Source organism: Epinephelus lanceolatus, chromosome 2, assembly GCF_041903045.1.
Source record: "Epinephelus lanceolatus isolate andai-2023 chromosome 2, ASM4190304v1, whole genome shotgun sequence".
In the NCBI taxonomy this organism is placed as follows: domain Eukaryota; kingdom Metazoa; phylum Chordata; class Actinopteri; order Perciformes; family Serranidae; genus Epinephelus; species Epinephelus lanceolatus.
The window spans coordinates 23363380-23381135 of NC_135735.1; the positions used below are offsets into that span (position 1 = coordinate 23363380).

A 17756-nucleotide genomic window follows, 5' to 3' on the forward strand; every position below is an offset into this window, starting at 1 on the left:
TTCAGGAAAAAAGAGTTTGGCTTTATAACCTTACGGGATGCAACACCGCTTTCCTGAAAGTTGATTTTTGTTGGACCCATCCACCACCCCTTCTACTTGAACTTTCGCTGCCTTACCTGTCATTCTGTGGCTGTGGCTCAGAGGTAGAGCGGGTCGTCCACCAACCGGAAGATCAGCGTGTCGATCCCCGGCGAAGTGTCGGAAGTATCCTTGAGCAAGATACTAAACCCCCAAATTGCTCTCGATGATGCTTCCATTGGTGTGTGAGTGTGTTAAAAACTGAGTAGCAGGTGGCACCTTGTATGGCAGCCTCAGCCACCGGTGTATGAATGTGTGTGTGTGTGAATGGGTGAATGTGACTCGTAGTGGAGAAGCGCTTTGAGTGGTCGGATAACAAATGCAGGTCCATTTGCCATTCTTGTCCCGCTATGTTTCCCCCTGACACTTCTGAGCGCCGTTAAACTTTAACAGCAACCAACTGCGTATCATGCTGATATTAAAGGACGTCTTTCTTGGTCAGTGTCTGACGCCGTGTCTGACATGTCTGATGCCGCAAGTCACCGCCCAAGGGGCCAGATTTCGATGACTTCAGAGTGAGACCAGGTTACTCTTTTAAATTCAGTGCCAACTAACATAGAACAATGTTTGAGTGCTACATGGAAAGAGCTGGATGAAATTTGTGGCTTTGCGTCATTACATCACGCCCACAAAGGGTGTAAAATTATCACGTCTACCCGGTTGACATGTTTCTGTCACTGGCGTTTGAAGTCGATCAGAGCTGGTGTTGATGAATACCAGTGACTACTGCAGAGTTATTTGTTCTGGGAACGAATGCCAGTTGTAACCTTTCCCACTAGAGACAAAAGCTAGCTGTTCATGGGTGTTAGTGTTGTTTTTGTCAAGTGTGAGAGGGGCTTTATTGAATGAAAAATAACAATTCCTTGTGAGATCTGTGCAGGTGATGCTGGTTGTTGTTTTTTCTTGTCTGTATTTTTTGGCAGCTCATTTGTAACATAAAGGAGGTTTGCATACGTCGTACCTTGTCAAAGAGCAGATACGTCTCCAGTGGTGGCACAGATTCTGTAAGGGGCAGAAAAAATGGCATCTGTCCCTTCTATTATTGTTATATCCCCTGTTAGGGTAGCAGAGGCCACACCTTTATGTTTCATATTGGTTCATGACTTTGGGGGCCTCAGGTAATTCCAGCACTGCTTCACCCAGTGTCAACCTGAGCAGAGAGCTCATCAGACACAATGAGAAAGAGCACCTGTGTGGCTGCTTTGAGCCTTTAAAGCTACAGTTGGTTATGAAAATAACTTCTTGTCATATTTGCTGAAGCTGTCACTGCTTACACACAGTATAATATGAGGCAGATCGTCACGGAAAACAACAGACCAGAGCTGAGGAGTCTGTCACGCAGCTGTCAATCATGTCAACCACTGCTTGTCAGCTGGGACAAACTGTCAAATTAGGCAGTGCTCAAATCAAGAGTTTATTTCTCATCTCAAATGTTTTCAGAAACATATTTTAGTGTACTGTTTACCTGTAAAATGAGAAAATTTGTACCAAAGTAGCACAAGCTTAGCCTGTTAAGATCCCCGTCCATTCCAATGCACATAACTTTTCTAGGATGTCTAGATCTATGATTACTGTCACCTGACTCCACCTAAATGCACAGACTTGTTTGACTGGATGTCTGTAACCCAATCACAGTGTTCCACATCATCTAAAGTGGACTGCAGTTGAGCCACTTCCCCTTCTTTAACAAGCATGGCGGACTGTGAGAAAGGAGAATAGGCAAGTCACATTTAATCTATTAATCACATTATTAAAGTACATAATCTGTGTTTAAACTGTTTAAAGTTAAGACGAGATGCTATATTACTTATACATGGAAAAATATCTTATGAAAGATTTATAGGTTTTACTCAAGGCTTTTTCAAAAACATCTGTCCATTGGAATGGACGGTGGATCTGAATGTCACCTGAGAGTAAACTGGGAAATACTGTTTAAATAGGGAAATACTAATTCCGATTCTCATGATAAAATCAGCTCATTATGCATCCTGTTGATTATGCACACAGAACATTCATCTCAGGAGGTTTTGAACACAATGTTTTCTCCAGATACTTCAGAGATTGAGAATATTTTGGTCGTGATGACAAATGCAATACAAAATATATACATATATAATGTGTTTTACAGCATCACTTTATTCATTTATATAACTAAAATATTCATGAAAGATAAGTTTACTCATGTTTTTTGTAGAAAAATTGTTAAGATCATTTATTGTCAATTTTACTACTAGGTGATGTCTCGCGTTCAGATTCTCTGTCCATTGGAATGGACAAAAAAAACCAAGAACATAAATAATACAAATTTTGCTTATGATTTATGAGTACATTCAGAGTAGAAATCCAACCATACAATATATATTTTTGTTGGGCTCTGAACAGCTTAAAACATCCTTGTGACATTCCCTAGCTAAAACCATGGGGATGGAGCTGGTAGTCTCATTTAAGATGAGTGCTGACTGCTCAGCAAAGTGAGTTCATTAGCCACGTTTCATTATTCGTTTTGCCAACTCATGGAATTACCAATAGCTGATAAAGACTGCCAGCAAAATGAGTTGCTTCAGCTGACACTTGACAGTTACATTTTTGAGATTTTTTCCCTCTTTGGTGAGATAAAATGCAGCAAATATTATTTATTTAGCGAATGCAAAATTCTCAAACAAAGCAGTAGCCTCTTGATCTATATTGTGGAGGGAGACTAGACCTCCTTTTAGTCTGCGCAGAGGGCAGGCTTCAATAATATGCTCCATGGTTTGCTCCTCTCCACAAGCACACAGTGGGCTCAGGCTGCTCCTCCATCTGTAAAGGCTGGCCAAGCGGGGACCTTGACCAGTCCTAAATCTGTTCAAGGTGGACCACTGTCTCCTTGGGAGGTTGGTGCCAGGGACTGGTTGAGTTGGGTCTGACACTAGATGTTTGTTTGGGATGTCTTTAGATTCCCATTCAGTCACCCAGGCAGACAGGGCATCAAAGTCAGTGGGTGGGGGGTCCTTCCAAATTGGACGTCTAGATCGGAGACAAGCAGGTGGTGGGTTGAAGATGTCGGCGTGGATTGGTAAATAGGGGGAGTCTTTGACCTTTTGGAGCATCCAGTAGGTGAGTTCAGTTTGTCTGATGTTGGGGGGGGGGGGTATGTTAGATAGGACAGGGAGCCAGGGGAGTGGTGTTGAACGAATAGTCCCAGTTATGATTCGCATAGTGGTGTTAAGTTGCATGTCTATGTGGTGTGTGTGGGGTGACCTGGACCAGACAGGGGCACAGTATTCTGCTGCAGAATATGACAGGGCCAAAGCTGAGGTGCGCAGTGTGGGGGCTGCTGCACCCATTTTGCACCTGCAAGTTTGCAGAGGAGGTTGTTTCTGGATTTCACCTTTGCTGCCATTCCTTTAAGGTGTTCCTTGAATGACAGTGTCCTGTCCAGAGTCACTCCCAGTTATGTTGGATTAGGGGCGTGTCTGAGCTGATGTCCACTCTGTCTGATGTCCAAGGTCCTCATTGTGCACCTGCTCCAAAGAGGCCAGATCAGTAGCTTGGGTTGCCAAACAGATGTCATCAGCGTTATGCAGCAAAGAAACTCCATGTTGAACTTCCGGTCCACAAAATGTTCTACACCCTTTAGCAGCCATGGTTTTTGCCTTGGGATGTGGTGCGTGTTTGTGTCCATGCTCATCGATTAAACGCACCACACCATTTTGTCACGTCTTTTTTCTTAGCTCATAAACTGGTTGCTATAGGGAGGTGTCATTGACCTGACATGTCTTAATGAGGTTGTGTGTTTGAATGCATGAACGCATGACCCTGGTCACAGTTATTGTGTATTTGTGCTCGGTAAACATCTGTTGAACATAATGAAATCAAAACTGTAGGTGTGTAGGTGTGACATTTGTTTGAGGGTAAGGTGCAGCTGTAGGTTTGACTATATGTATCTTGAATTCACAGTGTCAGATCAGTGAAAAAGGTTAGTCATACTCATAAGACCTCTACAGTTTAGAGTACAACCATATCTTGCTGATGTGTTTTTGCAGGCACTGCAATTCATGGTGGAGTCTGTTCGTATTTGGACCTACAGGATGTACAATCACACTGTGTCCTGGCACCCACTCAGTAAACACTGCATCCTAGAGATGGAGGGGCAAGGTGGGCTGACAAGATACAATTCAGAGCCTTCGGAGCTCAGTACACAGTGATCATGTCTTAAATCAAAGACAAGGATTAGTCAGAACTTCCTTGTGTGCACTGTACGTTCAAACTGCACAGGATAAACAGGTATAGAAATAGAGAAAGCAGTGGAACTTAAACATGCTAAGTTTCCCCTTAATTTCTCATCCTTCTTTATTTAATTTTAATTTCACCCCAGAGCTTGTGTTTTATTCTGTTTGTAAATATGTCTTCGAATTAGATTAGGTGTCAATCTCCTCACTAGTTGCACAAAAGCTCAAGGCTAGTATTGAAGCCAGACAGGCAGAGCATAAAGACAAGAGAACATTTTTTCTCACAGTATCTGTGTCATCAATAAAGTATATATAAAAAAAGAAGCTGGCATTTTTCATGCCCCAAAAACTCCAAAGTGGCTAAATCTAATAACAGTGATTGGGGTTTATAGTCCTGGCATACTATAAGATTTTCACCACATGTTGATTGCAAAAATATTCAGTCACTTTATTATCTATGGAAAATTTGGAAAAAAGTAATGCATTAAATCAAATGCATCTTTAACTCAGCAGTTGCACTTAATGGATGGCAAAAAGGCAGCCCGTTAGAAAAGAAAAGAAAAGATTTAAGAGGCACTGGATTATTGACACATTACAATCATCTGTGTATCATAAACACGATATCAGTATTTTATTTTTAAATATCACAGTTATCATCAATACTGGTATATTGTGATGCCACTAGTTTCTTAGTAAGGACAGGAAAAAACATAGGTTTTGGAAAACAATGATGTAAGACACTGTCGAAGGATGTAGGGTTTAACCTGCTCAGACTCGGCAAAATAACTGGGCTGTGACTGATGCGCGTTATTTACAGTTTTCCTACTGTTACAATATTTTACTGTCGATGTAAATCTTTCAAAAAAGACCTGACATGTTATAGTGAGGATGCACATTGCATTCACATGTAAACAGTGTTTCTAGACTTTGCTGGCTTGGTGTGAAAGACGTCTCAGTCTGTGTTTGTTGGGAGACTTTGCATTGTTTATTCAGTGGCCTTAGCCTGTCTTAATGTCTTAGAATTTCAGCTGTGATCATTTGGAATCTGTGCTGCTAACTGGAATTACTTCCTGACAATGATGCTGCATTCACATGAAATTAGGGAGAAAGTAGACGGCAATCTGGATATTATTTTAGGAGACGTGACCATGACTGCAAAATCTGGCAGAGAATACTGGCGATAGTAACAAAAGATGGCACTGCCTTTCAAAGTTAAGATATTTTAACCATCCACAATGGAATTAACATCTGAATTTTAGGGTATTTCCACACACAAGGTGAACACACAATCTGGACAACTTCTGGACATTACCAAAAAAATTTAATTTCATATATTGTATTCCATTCTTTGTAAACAATTCAAAATCCCCATTGCAACATATCATCATGCATGTTTCGTTTTACTGCCCCGCCATTTCATCGGACTGGTAGTTTGTTTTCCTGTGCCGTCCAAAAAGGTTTTTTTCTCCATCTGCTTGTGAACGCAGCATAAAACATTAAACAATTAATTTAGACATGCAGCAAGAAGTTGCCTTGAATATGGTTGTGAAGTGATTTCATAGAATGTTGTTTTGTTCTGTGTATCTGAATAGCTACTATGCATGAATGTGGTTCAGGTGAGATCCGAGGTGTGCTCGTGTCTGTTCAGCTCGTGGTGCAGGTGTGAATTGGCACCAGCAAGAGCTGTTGACATTCAGTCTGCATCTGTGTATCCCCTCTCTATTGCCTTGCAGAAGCTGTAACCTGACTGGATTCTGGCATTAATTTGCAGTATATACAGAATAATGCATTTTGCTATTTATAAACCGAACCAGTCCTAAGCACCAGATTTGTAAGAGACCCTCCTCCAGGAGTGCATTTGTAACACTGGTAGTCAGCTACACACAAAGTCATACACACTAATCGCTGCAAGCTCCTGAAGTGGGAATCCATCGTGTGTTTGGGGCTATTGTGGGTGGCTTTAAAGTTGAGTCATAAAAGAACCATGTACCTTAGTGAAAATTGCAACCAAATAAATGGTTTGAGATTGATTCATCTGTCTCCATCCAAGAAGACTGTCAGGGCCATTATGAAAAAAAAAACCCCACATTTCTGATAGTTGAAAAAATTAATAATGAAATAAAACTGAGCCAGAAGCAGAGCAGAGAATGAAAGTTGAATGTGGTTGTCATGACAGTCTGATTAGAGTTTGTAGAGATATTTGCTGCGAACCAAAGTATTAGATGGAACAACAAGCACCATCTTTAGGTGGTGTTACTTGTGTAGCAAAAATGTTAAGTGTGTGTTTTACCGACCGAGGCAGGGTATTATTCAGTCACTGCGGCAAAAGTCCTAATCCACAAGACGCTGACTAAGAACATGATTTCTCCTCTAGACATTTTTAATAAACAGAGCCACTGCCCTTCACTGTCTGACTCTCACTGGTACGTCTTGAATCATTCATACTCTGTGTACTGTCTTTAAGAGGCATCTCACCGATGGAAAGAAGGTCTTTTCATAATACTTGGCTGTCTATGCAGTAGAGAGATGCAAATACATTTGAAATTGGTGCTGCATGACCAGAGAAAACTGAGAAAATGGACTGTTGCTCAAGAGGTAGAAAATCTACCGTTACTAGAATACACTGCGCCGCCACGGACCAATAAACACTCCCGATGGTGGGTGATGTATCCCAAGATTGGCTATTTCAACTCAAAGCAATGTGGTGGCTAGCTGGTAGCAAACAATCCTGGATTACATTAAACTGTATGCTAAAATATGTTTCTGAAAACAGTTTAGGGCAGTGGTTCCCAACTGGTTCAGCCACAGGGTCCAGATTTGTCCTTAGTCATCAGTTCAAGGTCCACACAGTTTAACACATTCAGCATCATACTTGCATTTGGCCATGATGTTGAGCTAGCTTGCTGTCTCTGTCAAGTAGCTGCCCGTGAGTCACTCACTCTACAGCAGGAAACAGCACTTCAGAATAAAAGCTCTGTGCGGGAAATTCACTGTACTTAAAAATAAAGTGTGTTTTTACAAATTTGACATGTTTGCGAGTCATTTGCGGCCCGTTCAGGATGGACCCATGACCCACTTTTGGGACCCACCAGTTGGGAACCACTGGTTTAGGCGAGGATCAGGAAATACAGTCACATTATCTTGGGCCCCTTTTACACTGCCAGATTTTCGGCGAATGTTGGGCCGTTTTGCTGGCAAGCTGCAAGCGTTTAGACACACAGAGCCGGACTGGCGAGTTGATTCGAGGTGCCCAATTTTCCGCCATGTAGGGTAATCATATTGGCGGAACCCTTTTAGATTAAAAAGACCGAGGCGGCCTTCCGCCACGGGAGGGGCTGTTGATGACTTGTGGGAGGAGCTGTTGATGATGCCGCACATGCGAGCCACTGGCGGTGGATGAACAGGATACAGCTGATAGCAGGAATTAGCGAGCAGCTAGTACTAGTAGCAAGAGAGAAACGCAAACCTGACAGACATGAGCAACTGGGGAGACAAGGAATTGCGCGCCCTCCCTGCCCTCGCAAATGAAGAGGCCATTAACCGTCAGATGATGGGAACGGTGAGGAACGGGCCGACTTGTGAGAGAATTGCCGCAGGACTGACCAGCTGTGGCTTCCCTCCCACGTCACTGTTTACGTCACACACTGAGCTACACGTTTTGTTACCTGCTCACGCCCCCCATTGCCCCGAAAAAGGCACATTCTGTATAAACAAAAGTAGGCAGGCGGCATTTTGCTGCACTCCCCGATTTTTGTTTTTATACTGCCAAGGCTGAAAAAAGACTGATTGGGCTTTCCTGCAAATTTGCACAATTCCTGTTTAAAAAGGGCTTTGGTTTATATTTCATCAACACTGCCTAGTTTTATAGTTTGGTCTGAGTTTGAGAGCGCGAGAGCAAGGGGCAAGTCTCTCCTTCAATCACTTTTATAATCTTTGTGTCTGTGAGCATACAAAATTGCTGAAATAAAATTTGTAGTTTAAGCAACAGCCTGAAGAGCCAGCAAATGTCATCCAGCTGATTTGAGTTGATAGATGATCAAAGAGATCTGGGTGCTGGTGAGATGGAGGGAGGCTTACCACAACTCATTTACACATACTAGCCACATTGTTATAATACAAAGCTGGTGGAAATTGGCAAAGTATCCTTTTAAAATGATCTGTGAATAAGGAGCATACACATAATTGTTATTCAGAGTGCAGTATTTTGGCTCCACCTCTTCAGATTCCTTCCCATCCTCAGAAATGTGTAATATGGTGTCAGCCTAAGTTTGAAGACAATACCTTTTTTCTAATGCTGTGCCTGTGCTAGTGCAAACATTCAGGCTTTGGATTGCAAAGGTAACTATTACACAGCACTATGAAGAGAGATGAGCCTGGAAAAGCTGGCTTGATACTGGTAACTGCTGCAGTACAGGCAGGAGACTACTACAACATGTTGTTGTTGTTGTGGCGTGCTTGTGGACTATTTCACCTTTGCAAACCTGGATGAAAAACACAATTTCCAACCTGTCGTTGTTTGTGGTGATGAGGCCTGTCATGTCTTATTCATCAGACCTCCAGACTCTCCAGCTCAACAACCCCTCTGCAGCACTGCTGTCATTATGTTGTGCAGTTCATAGCTTAGTCACTGTCCACCTGTTTCTGTAGTAACCACAGATACCAAACAAAGCCTCCAGGCTTTAGTCTATGTTGCTACACCTCCTGAGATCATTTGTAGCTGTGGCCCCAACTGTTAAAATCCTGTGTGGCATATTGTGATATTAGAGTTGATGGATTTAAAAATCTCAAACAACCTAACCAAGTCAACACCTTATACCTCTCTGTGCGTCTTTTATCCAGGTGTTGGGTAAGCTAATTGTAAATGTCAGATGTTTCCTGAGTAAGAAATGTACTTTGGCCATCATTAGTGGCACCTAAGCAGGACTTGGCATTTACCTTTACTGCCCGCATATTTTTCACCTGTCCTCAGATGTCCTCCAGGAAAAGTTTAACTAATGCAAAACAAAATCACATAATTTTAAAATGGCAGATGCTGTCTGCACCCAGATGTCAGTAGCCAACAATGCTGTTTGCACACAGGGTGGAATAGCTAGTGTGGCTATTTACATACAGGTATATTCATGGGTGTCCTAGCAATGTGGAAATATGACTTAAACACAAACGGGTCTATTCAGCTATTCAGCCACTTTATACATCCTAAAATCTGAAAATAATAAGTGAACATCGACTCATGTATGAATGTGGATGTCCTGTGCTTGAAACATTCACCCACCACCTTTTACTCCCTCCATGGATTATGTCACTCTTTATACACCACTTGACTTTCTGGAAGTGTAATTGTGTGGGGTTTTTTTTTCGTAAATCAATGAATGAATGAACTTTATTTAATAGCACCTTTCATGCACAGAATGCAGCACAAAGCTTTACAATTCAGTGACAGAGTCAAACAGCAACGAAATAAAACCGTACAACTATACCACACATTCAAGGAGAAATGAAAGAAAAAAATTCATTAATCAGTCAATTAATTAAATGATTGAAAAACATACATATTAACAGAGATAGCTGCTAGTTATAGGCTATATTAATTAAAAAGATATGTTTTGAGTCATTGTTTGAAACTGTCCACTGAGCCAGCAAGTCTGATATTTAAAGGCAGGTTGTTCCATATTTTTGGGGCGTAGTAGCTAAAAGAAGCAAAGGTTTTTGTAGTGACATTGGGAACAGTTAAAAGAGCAGCTGTGGAGGATCTCAGGGTTCGTAGAGGGACATAAGGTGAAAGGGAGTCTATTCTATAGGAGGGGGCAATGCCATCAAGAGCCTTAAAGGGATAGTCAATTCAATTCAATTCAATTCAATTTTATTTATAAAGCCCAATATCACAAATCACAATTTGCCTCACAGGGCTTTACAGCATACGACATCCCTCTGTCCTTAAGACCCTCACAGCGGATAAGGAAAAACTCCCCAAAAAAAAACCCCTTTAACGGGGAAAAAAAAAACGGTAGAAACCTCAGGAAGAGCAACTGAGGAGGGATCCCTCTTCCAGGACGGACAGACGTGCAATAGATGTCGTACAGAACAGATCAGCATAATAAATTAACAGTAATCCATATGACACAATGAGACAGAGAGAGAGAGAGAGAGAGAGAGAGAGAGAGAGATGCAGGTAATGACAGTAGCTTACAACAACATTAATGAAAGTAATAATATTATAGTTATAGTTCTGGCTACTGTGGTACAATATGTTGAAAGTATGTATTAGTATCAGACAGTATACTTGTGTGACAATAGTCATATGTGTATAATAACAGTAGAAGTATGACTAATGACTAATGATGGCAGCAGCAGCAGGAGGCATCTGGCAGGACCACGGCAGCAGCACAACCACACACGTCACACTGTCCAGGCACCGCTGCGGTATGAGTTATTCTGAGAGACAGTGGAGCACAAAGGCTCCGGAGAAGAAGCCGAGTTAGTGACATCCAGAATGGCCGAGTTAGCAAGATGCAGTAATAGGATGAGAGTGAGAGAGAGAGAGAGAGAGAGAGAGAGAGAGAGAGAGAGAGAGAGAGAGAGAGGGAGAGAGAGGGAGCCCGGTGTATTATAGGGGGTCCTCCGGCAGACTAGGCCTAAGTCAGCCTAACTAGGGGCTGGTACAGGGCAAGCCTGAGCCAGCCCTAACTATAAGCTTTATCAAAGAGGAAAGTCTTAAGTCTAGTCTTAAATGTGGAGACGGTGTCTGCCTCCTGGACCGTAACAGGAAGATGATTCCACAGGAGAGGAGCCTGATAGCTGAAGGCTCTGGCTCCTGATCTGCTTTTGGAGACTTTAGGGACCACGAGTAACCCTGCGTTCTCAGAGCGCAGTGTTCTGGTGGGATAATATGGCACTATGAGCTCTCTAAGATATGACGGAGCTTGACCATTTAGAGCTTTATAAGTTAACAGTAGGATTTTAAATTCAATTCTGGATTTTACAGGGAGCCAGTGCAGAGAAGCTAAAACAGGAGAAATATGATCTCGTTTCTTAGTTCCTGTTAGTACACGTGCTGCTGCATTCTGAATTAGCTGGAGAGTTTTTAAGGACTTACTAGAGCTACCTGATAATAGAGAGTTACAGTAATCCAGCCTTGAGGTAACAAAAGCGTGGACCAATTTTTCTGCATCTTTTCGGGTCAGGATAGGCCTAATTTTCGCAATATTACGCAGATGAAAAAATGCAGTCCGTGAGGTTTGCTTTAAATGAGAATTAAAAGACAAATCTTGATCAAATATTACTCCGAGGTTTCTTACGGTAGTGCTAGAGGCCAGAGCAATGCCATCTAGAGAAACTATGTCATCAGATAAAGAGTCTCTGAGTTGTTTGGGGCCAAGAACAATAACTTCAGTTTTGTCTGAATTTAACATCAGGAAATTGGTGCTCATCCAATTTTTTATGTCTTTAAGGCAGTTATGGAGTTTAGTTAATTGATTACTTTCTTCTGGCTTCATCGATAAATACAACTGTGTATCATCCGCATAACAATGGAAGTTTATAGAGTGATTTCTAATGATGTTACCTAAAGGAAGCATATATAGAGTAAATAGGATTGGTCCGAGCACAGAACCTTGCGGAACTCCAAAACAAACTTTGGTACGTAAGGATGATTCATTACGAACGTCAACAAATTGAAAACGATCAGATAAATAAGATTTAAACCAGCTTAGTGCTGAACCTTTTAGGCCAATTAAGTGATCCAGTCTCTGCAGTAGAATTTGATGGTCAATTGTGTCAAACGCCGCACTAAGATCTAATAAAACAAGAACAGAGACGAGTCCTTTGTCTGAAGCAATCAGAAGGTCATTTGTAATTTTAACTAGAGCTGTCTCAGTGCTATGATGCACTCTAAATCCTGACTGAAATTCCTCAAATAAATTATTATCCTGGAGAAAATCACACAGCTGGTCTGCGACTACTTTCTCAAGGATCTTTGACATAAAGGGAAGATTAGATATTGGTCTATAGTTGGCTAACACCTCTGGATCCAGGGTGGGCTTTTTTAGGAGAGGTTTAATTACAGCTACCTTAAAAGACTGTGGTACATAGCCTGTTAATAGGGATATATTGATCATATCTAATATATGAGTGTTAACTAAAGGAAAGACCTCCTTAAGTAGCCTAGTTGGGATGGGGTCTAAGAGACACGTTGATGATTTAGATGAAGAAATCACTGCGGTCAATTCTTGAAGAGAAATTGGGGAGAAGCAATCTAAATATATATTAGATTCTACAGCTGTGTTTGAGGTTAGATAGGTAGGCCTACCATCCGAGGGCAGGAGGTCATGAATTTTGCCTCTAATAGTTAGAATTTTGTCATTAAAAAAGCTCATAAAATCATTACTGCTAAGGGCTAAAGGAATACAAGGCTCAATAGAGCTTTGACTCTCAGTCAGCCTGGCTACAGTGCTGAAAAGAAACCTGGGGTTGTTCTTGTTTTCTTCTATTAATGCTGAGTAATAGTTTGCTCTGGCATTGCGGAGGCCCCTCTTATAAGTTTTGAGACTGTCTGTCCAGATTAAACGAGATTCTTCCAGTTTGGTTAATCGCCAATTCCTTTCAAATTTTCGCGATATTTGTTTTAACCTACGGGTTTGAGAGTTATACCAAGGAGCAAACTTTCTTTGCTTTGTTAACTTCTTTTTAAGAGGAGCTACAGAGTCGAGCGTTGTTCGCAGCGAGCCTACGGCGCTATCAACAAAATGATCAATTTGGGAGAGGTTAAAGTCGGCACGGGAAACCTCTGTTACTGAAGGTATTGGTATTGAATTTAACGACGAAGTAATCTTTTCCTTAAATTTTGTGACAGCACTATCTGATAAACATCTAGTATAGTAACTGTTGCTAAGTGGCGTGTAATCGAGTAAAAAGAAATCAAAAGTAATCAGATAATGATCTGATAGCAAGGGATTCTGTGGAAAGACTTTTAGGTTATCAATTTCAATTCCATACGTCAGAACTAGATCGAGGGTATGGTTAAAACAGTGAGTGGTTTCATGTACACCCTGACTGAAGCCAATGGAGTCTATTAATGAGATAAACGCGGTAGCCAGGGAGTCATTATCAACGTCGACATGAATGTTAAAATCGCCTACAATAATAACTTTATCTGATTTAAGAACTAAACTGGATAAAAACTCTGAGAATTCAGATACAAATTCAGAATACGGGCCAGGAGCACGGTACACTATAACAAATAAAAGTGGCTGCGAGGTTTTCCAGGTCGGATGTAAAACACTAAGAACGAGGCTTTCAAATGAATTATAATCTAGTTTAGGTTTAGGGCTGATTAACAGACTAGAGTTAAAAATGGCTGCAACTCCCCCTCCTCGGCCGCTGCCTCGAGGAATGTGGGTATTATTATGGCTGGGAGGAGTGGACTCATTTAGACTAACATATTCATCTTGACACAGCCAGGTTTCAGTGAGACTGAGTAAATCAATATGATTATCTGATATTAATTCGTTTACTAACACTGCTTTAGACGATAGAGACCTGATATTTAACAGTCCGCATTTAATTCTCCTGTTTTGTCTTTCTGTCACAGAAGAGGTTTTAATTTTTATGAGGTTGTTATGCACAACTCCTCTTTGTTTAATTTTAGATTTAAATAATTTAGGTGGTCGGGGGACAGACACCGTTTGTATAAAACTATGAAAACTATGGCTGGGTAACTGAACTAGAAGCTCAGAGAGGCGTTTAGGACTGCAACTCTCTGTCCTGGTCTCAACTCTGGGTTGTCAGGGATTTAAATTACTAATAAAATTTGCCAGGTTCCTAGAAATGAGAGCAGCTCCATCCAAAGTGGGGTGAATGCCGTCTCTCCTAATAAGACCAGGTTTTCCCCAGAAAGTTTGCCAATTATTAACAAAACCCACATCGTTTGCTGGACACCACCTGGACAGCCAGCGGTTAAATGATGATATGCGGCTAAACATGTCATCACTGGTCAGATTTGGGAGGGGTCCAGAGAAAACTACGGAGTCCGACATCGTTTTTGCATATTCACACACCGAGGCAATATTAATTTTAGTGACCTCCGATTGGCGTAACCGGGTGTCATTGCCGCCGACGTGAATAACAATCTTACTGAATCTACGTTTAGCTTTAGCCAGCAGTTTTAAATTTGATTCAATGTCGCCCGCTCTGGCCCCAGGGATACATTTGACTATGGCCGCTGGTGTTGCTAATTTCACGTTCCTCAGAATAGAGCTGCCAATAACCAGAGTTTTATCCTCAGCGGGTGTGTCGCTGAGTGGGGAAAAGCGGTTGGAAACGTGAACAGGCTGGTGGTGAGCCGTGGGCTTCTGCTTGGAGCTGTGCTTCTGGCGAACCGTAACCCAACCTCCCGGCTGAACGGGAGTTACCGGAGGACAGTTAGCAGAGGCTAAGGCTATGCTATGTGGCTCCGCACCGGCTACAGGGGGCTGGCTAACTACCGCAGCTTTTGAATGGTTTTCCATGGTGCGGAGCCGCGCTTCTAATTCACTAAGCCTCGCCTCCAACGCAGCAAATAAGCTACACTTATTACAATTACCACTGTCGCTAAAGGAGGCAGAGGCATAACTGAACATTTGGCACACCAGGCAAGAAAGAGAGGAGAAGGAGAAGCCATGGCTAAGCTAAAGTAGCTAACAAGGCTAAGAGCGTGCAAACAACAGCTAAGAGATTAGCGAGAAAGTCGTAGAAAGAAGGAGAGCTATAAGTGCTTAAACAGAACCAGTGTGGGTTATGACTTGAAGTAGACGTTAAAGCAGCGTTAAAGCAACTGAGGTGAGAAAGCAGGCTAGCAGAATTCACCAGAGCAGTACAGAGACACTGTCACAGAAACACCGGAAATGACACAACTCGCTTACCGCAATACGTCAGCACGTGAGTCCAGTGACAAATGACCAACAAATGCAGAGTGGGTGCACATTTAGTGCACCCAAAAATGAAAATTCAGCCATTATCTACTCACCCATATGCAGAGGGACGTGCAGAGGGGGTAGCAACAAAACTCCACCTAATGGAGGCTTACGGCGCCCCAGATTCAAACGTCCAAAATCACATAATTGAAACCACAAAATATCTCCATACTGCTCGTCTGTAGTGATCCAAGTGTCCTGAAGCCCCGACATAAAAAGTTGTTTGGAAAAAATGTCATTTGAACTCCATTTTTAGCCTCATTGTAGCCTGTAGCTCTAACTGCCTCTCTGTGCACCGCGCTCACATGTGCGCGCTTGCGTGAGACCGTGAGACATGGGCACCGCGTTCATGTGTGTTCACATGCTTTCGCTATGTCAGGGCTTCAGGACACTTGGATCACTACGGACGAGCAGTATGGAGATATTTTGTGGTTTCAATTATGTGTTTGTGGACGTTTGAATCTGGGGCGCCGTAAGCCTCCATTAGGTGGAGTTGTGTTGTTACCTCCTCTCCCTTAGGATCTCCGAAAGTGATGTGAGGACTCTAAAACTTCACCTGAGTCTCTCTCGGCATGAGGGTGAGTAGATAATGGCTGAATTTTCATTTTTGGGTGCTCTATCCCTTTAAGAACCAATAGAAGGATTTTAAAATCAATTCTAAAAGATACTGGGAGCCAGTCTCTCTTTTTAGTTTTTGTTAAAACCCTAGCAGCAGCATACTGAATGGTCTGTAGTTTTGCAACGGCAGTTTTGGGTTGGCCGGTGTGTAGGGCGTTGCAGTTGTCAAGACGACTGGAAACAAAGCATGGACAAGCTTCTCAGCATCTCACTGGTTCAATAGAGGTCGTACCTTAGCTTTTATTGTGTAAATGATTAAATGCATTATTTGTGAATAAAACTTGTAACTTAATCTCAGAGAATACCCCTAGACTGGCTAGCACTACCTCTAACAATGACCTCTTTGCCCTAATCCTGACAGCTGCTGACCTCAACATGTCAATGTGATTAGCACCAGCCAAGTACAGCATACAGTGGGGGTCACAATAATGCATCCTAGGGATGGGTGTAAACAGCCAAATAGCTGCAGTGCAGGGAGCAAACTCTGCTTTAAAACGTGCTGCCTGATAATACTAAACTCCTGCAACATTTTTCCATAAGTATTAAGATTAAAGATAATGGACAAATTTCCCCAAAGCTGCGTTACTGCACTGCTCTGTGTGCCTGTGCAAATTGCCTCCTGAGGACAAATTTTGTTTTGAGAAGAACTGAACTCAAAAAACTGCAATTAAATGCAGATTCTGTAGTATTAAAACAACCGGGTTGATTAAGGTGATTGAAGGTAACAAATTAAAAGCCAGACAGGCACAAAAACACAGGCTGAGAGAACACGATATGAATAATGATCTACACCTAATGCCAGACTTTACACTGACTTTTTAATGTGGTCATAAAATAACTTGTCAGTTTATTTTACAGAATCATAGCTGCTCAGCTAATGCCTACGTTTTGGGAGTTGTAACTTGTATGATTTAATGTGACAAATAAATGATGAGTGAATCTAGTGGACAGACAGAGGAGAGATCAGTGAACAGATGAGGTAAGGAGGGAAATGTTGCGTGTGCTTCTGGATCCACTGAGGTGAAGTTTAGAGTCAGAGTCAGAGTCAGGTAGAGTTCAGAGAGGCAGCTAGCTTGTCAGTCCAATCCTTCCTCTGCAGTTAAAAAGAAAAGCTCTCCCATTGTCTGGGGAAACGGTGAAGCCGGTTGACCTGCTGCTAAGGTGTGAAGTTGCACCTCTTGTAATGTTGCTGACAAATAGGATCTGTATGGTGGCCTGGAAAACGAATGTGGTGTTAACTGCGTATGCAGTGTTTTTCTGTTGCATTTGTTTTCAGAATGTATGTGTTCTTGAATTGAATGCATCGCCTCTGTATTTTTGTATCTTGTTTTGGCTTTGGCAGCACGTGTTTTTTTCATGTGCAGCATGTCTCCATTGTTGTTTCAGATTTTTGAATGTGTTTTTGATTTGACATTGTCCCTGAATCTGCAGCCCATTTGTCCTAATGGAAATGTTTGGAGCCATTATAGCGGGTGACCTTGTCGTCTACTGTAGCTCCAACATCAGATGCAAAGGTGGAGAAGCTCCCTCTCTGACGTCTCCCTCTGTATATTTTGGCTCTCTGTTGCTGCGAGGGAGCAATCAGTTTCTGCTGTGGTGGCGATGCTGGCAGGCCATGAGCTCTGAAAGCAAAGACTCACTTAAACGTCACTTCATACATATTCATTGAAATGATTAGTATGATTAATGCTTGCATGTAGAGGAGCAGTTAGCTAATGTACAGCGCTTCTGACAAGAGAACAGCCCTCAGGACTTGAATTCTATTGAAGGCTTCCCTCATCAGGAATAAATGGTCTTCTTTAAATTCATGATTGATCTTTATAAAAAGGATGTATGACAGTCCAATACATTTATCCATTCAGGCATCTAACTAATCTATTTATATATTATCGACATATCTGTT

At 42.0% G+C, this 17756-nt stretch overlaps 1 protein-coding gene across 3 annotated transcripts in view; it reads left to right on the plus strand.

Annotated features, from left to right (window-relative positions):
* The window catches only part of tub (TUB bipartite transcription factor), an 88802-nt gene that overhangs the window by 2310 nt on the left and 68736 nt on the right, over positions 1-17756 (plus strand). The gene's annotated exons all lie outside the window — the stretch shown is intronic.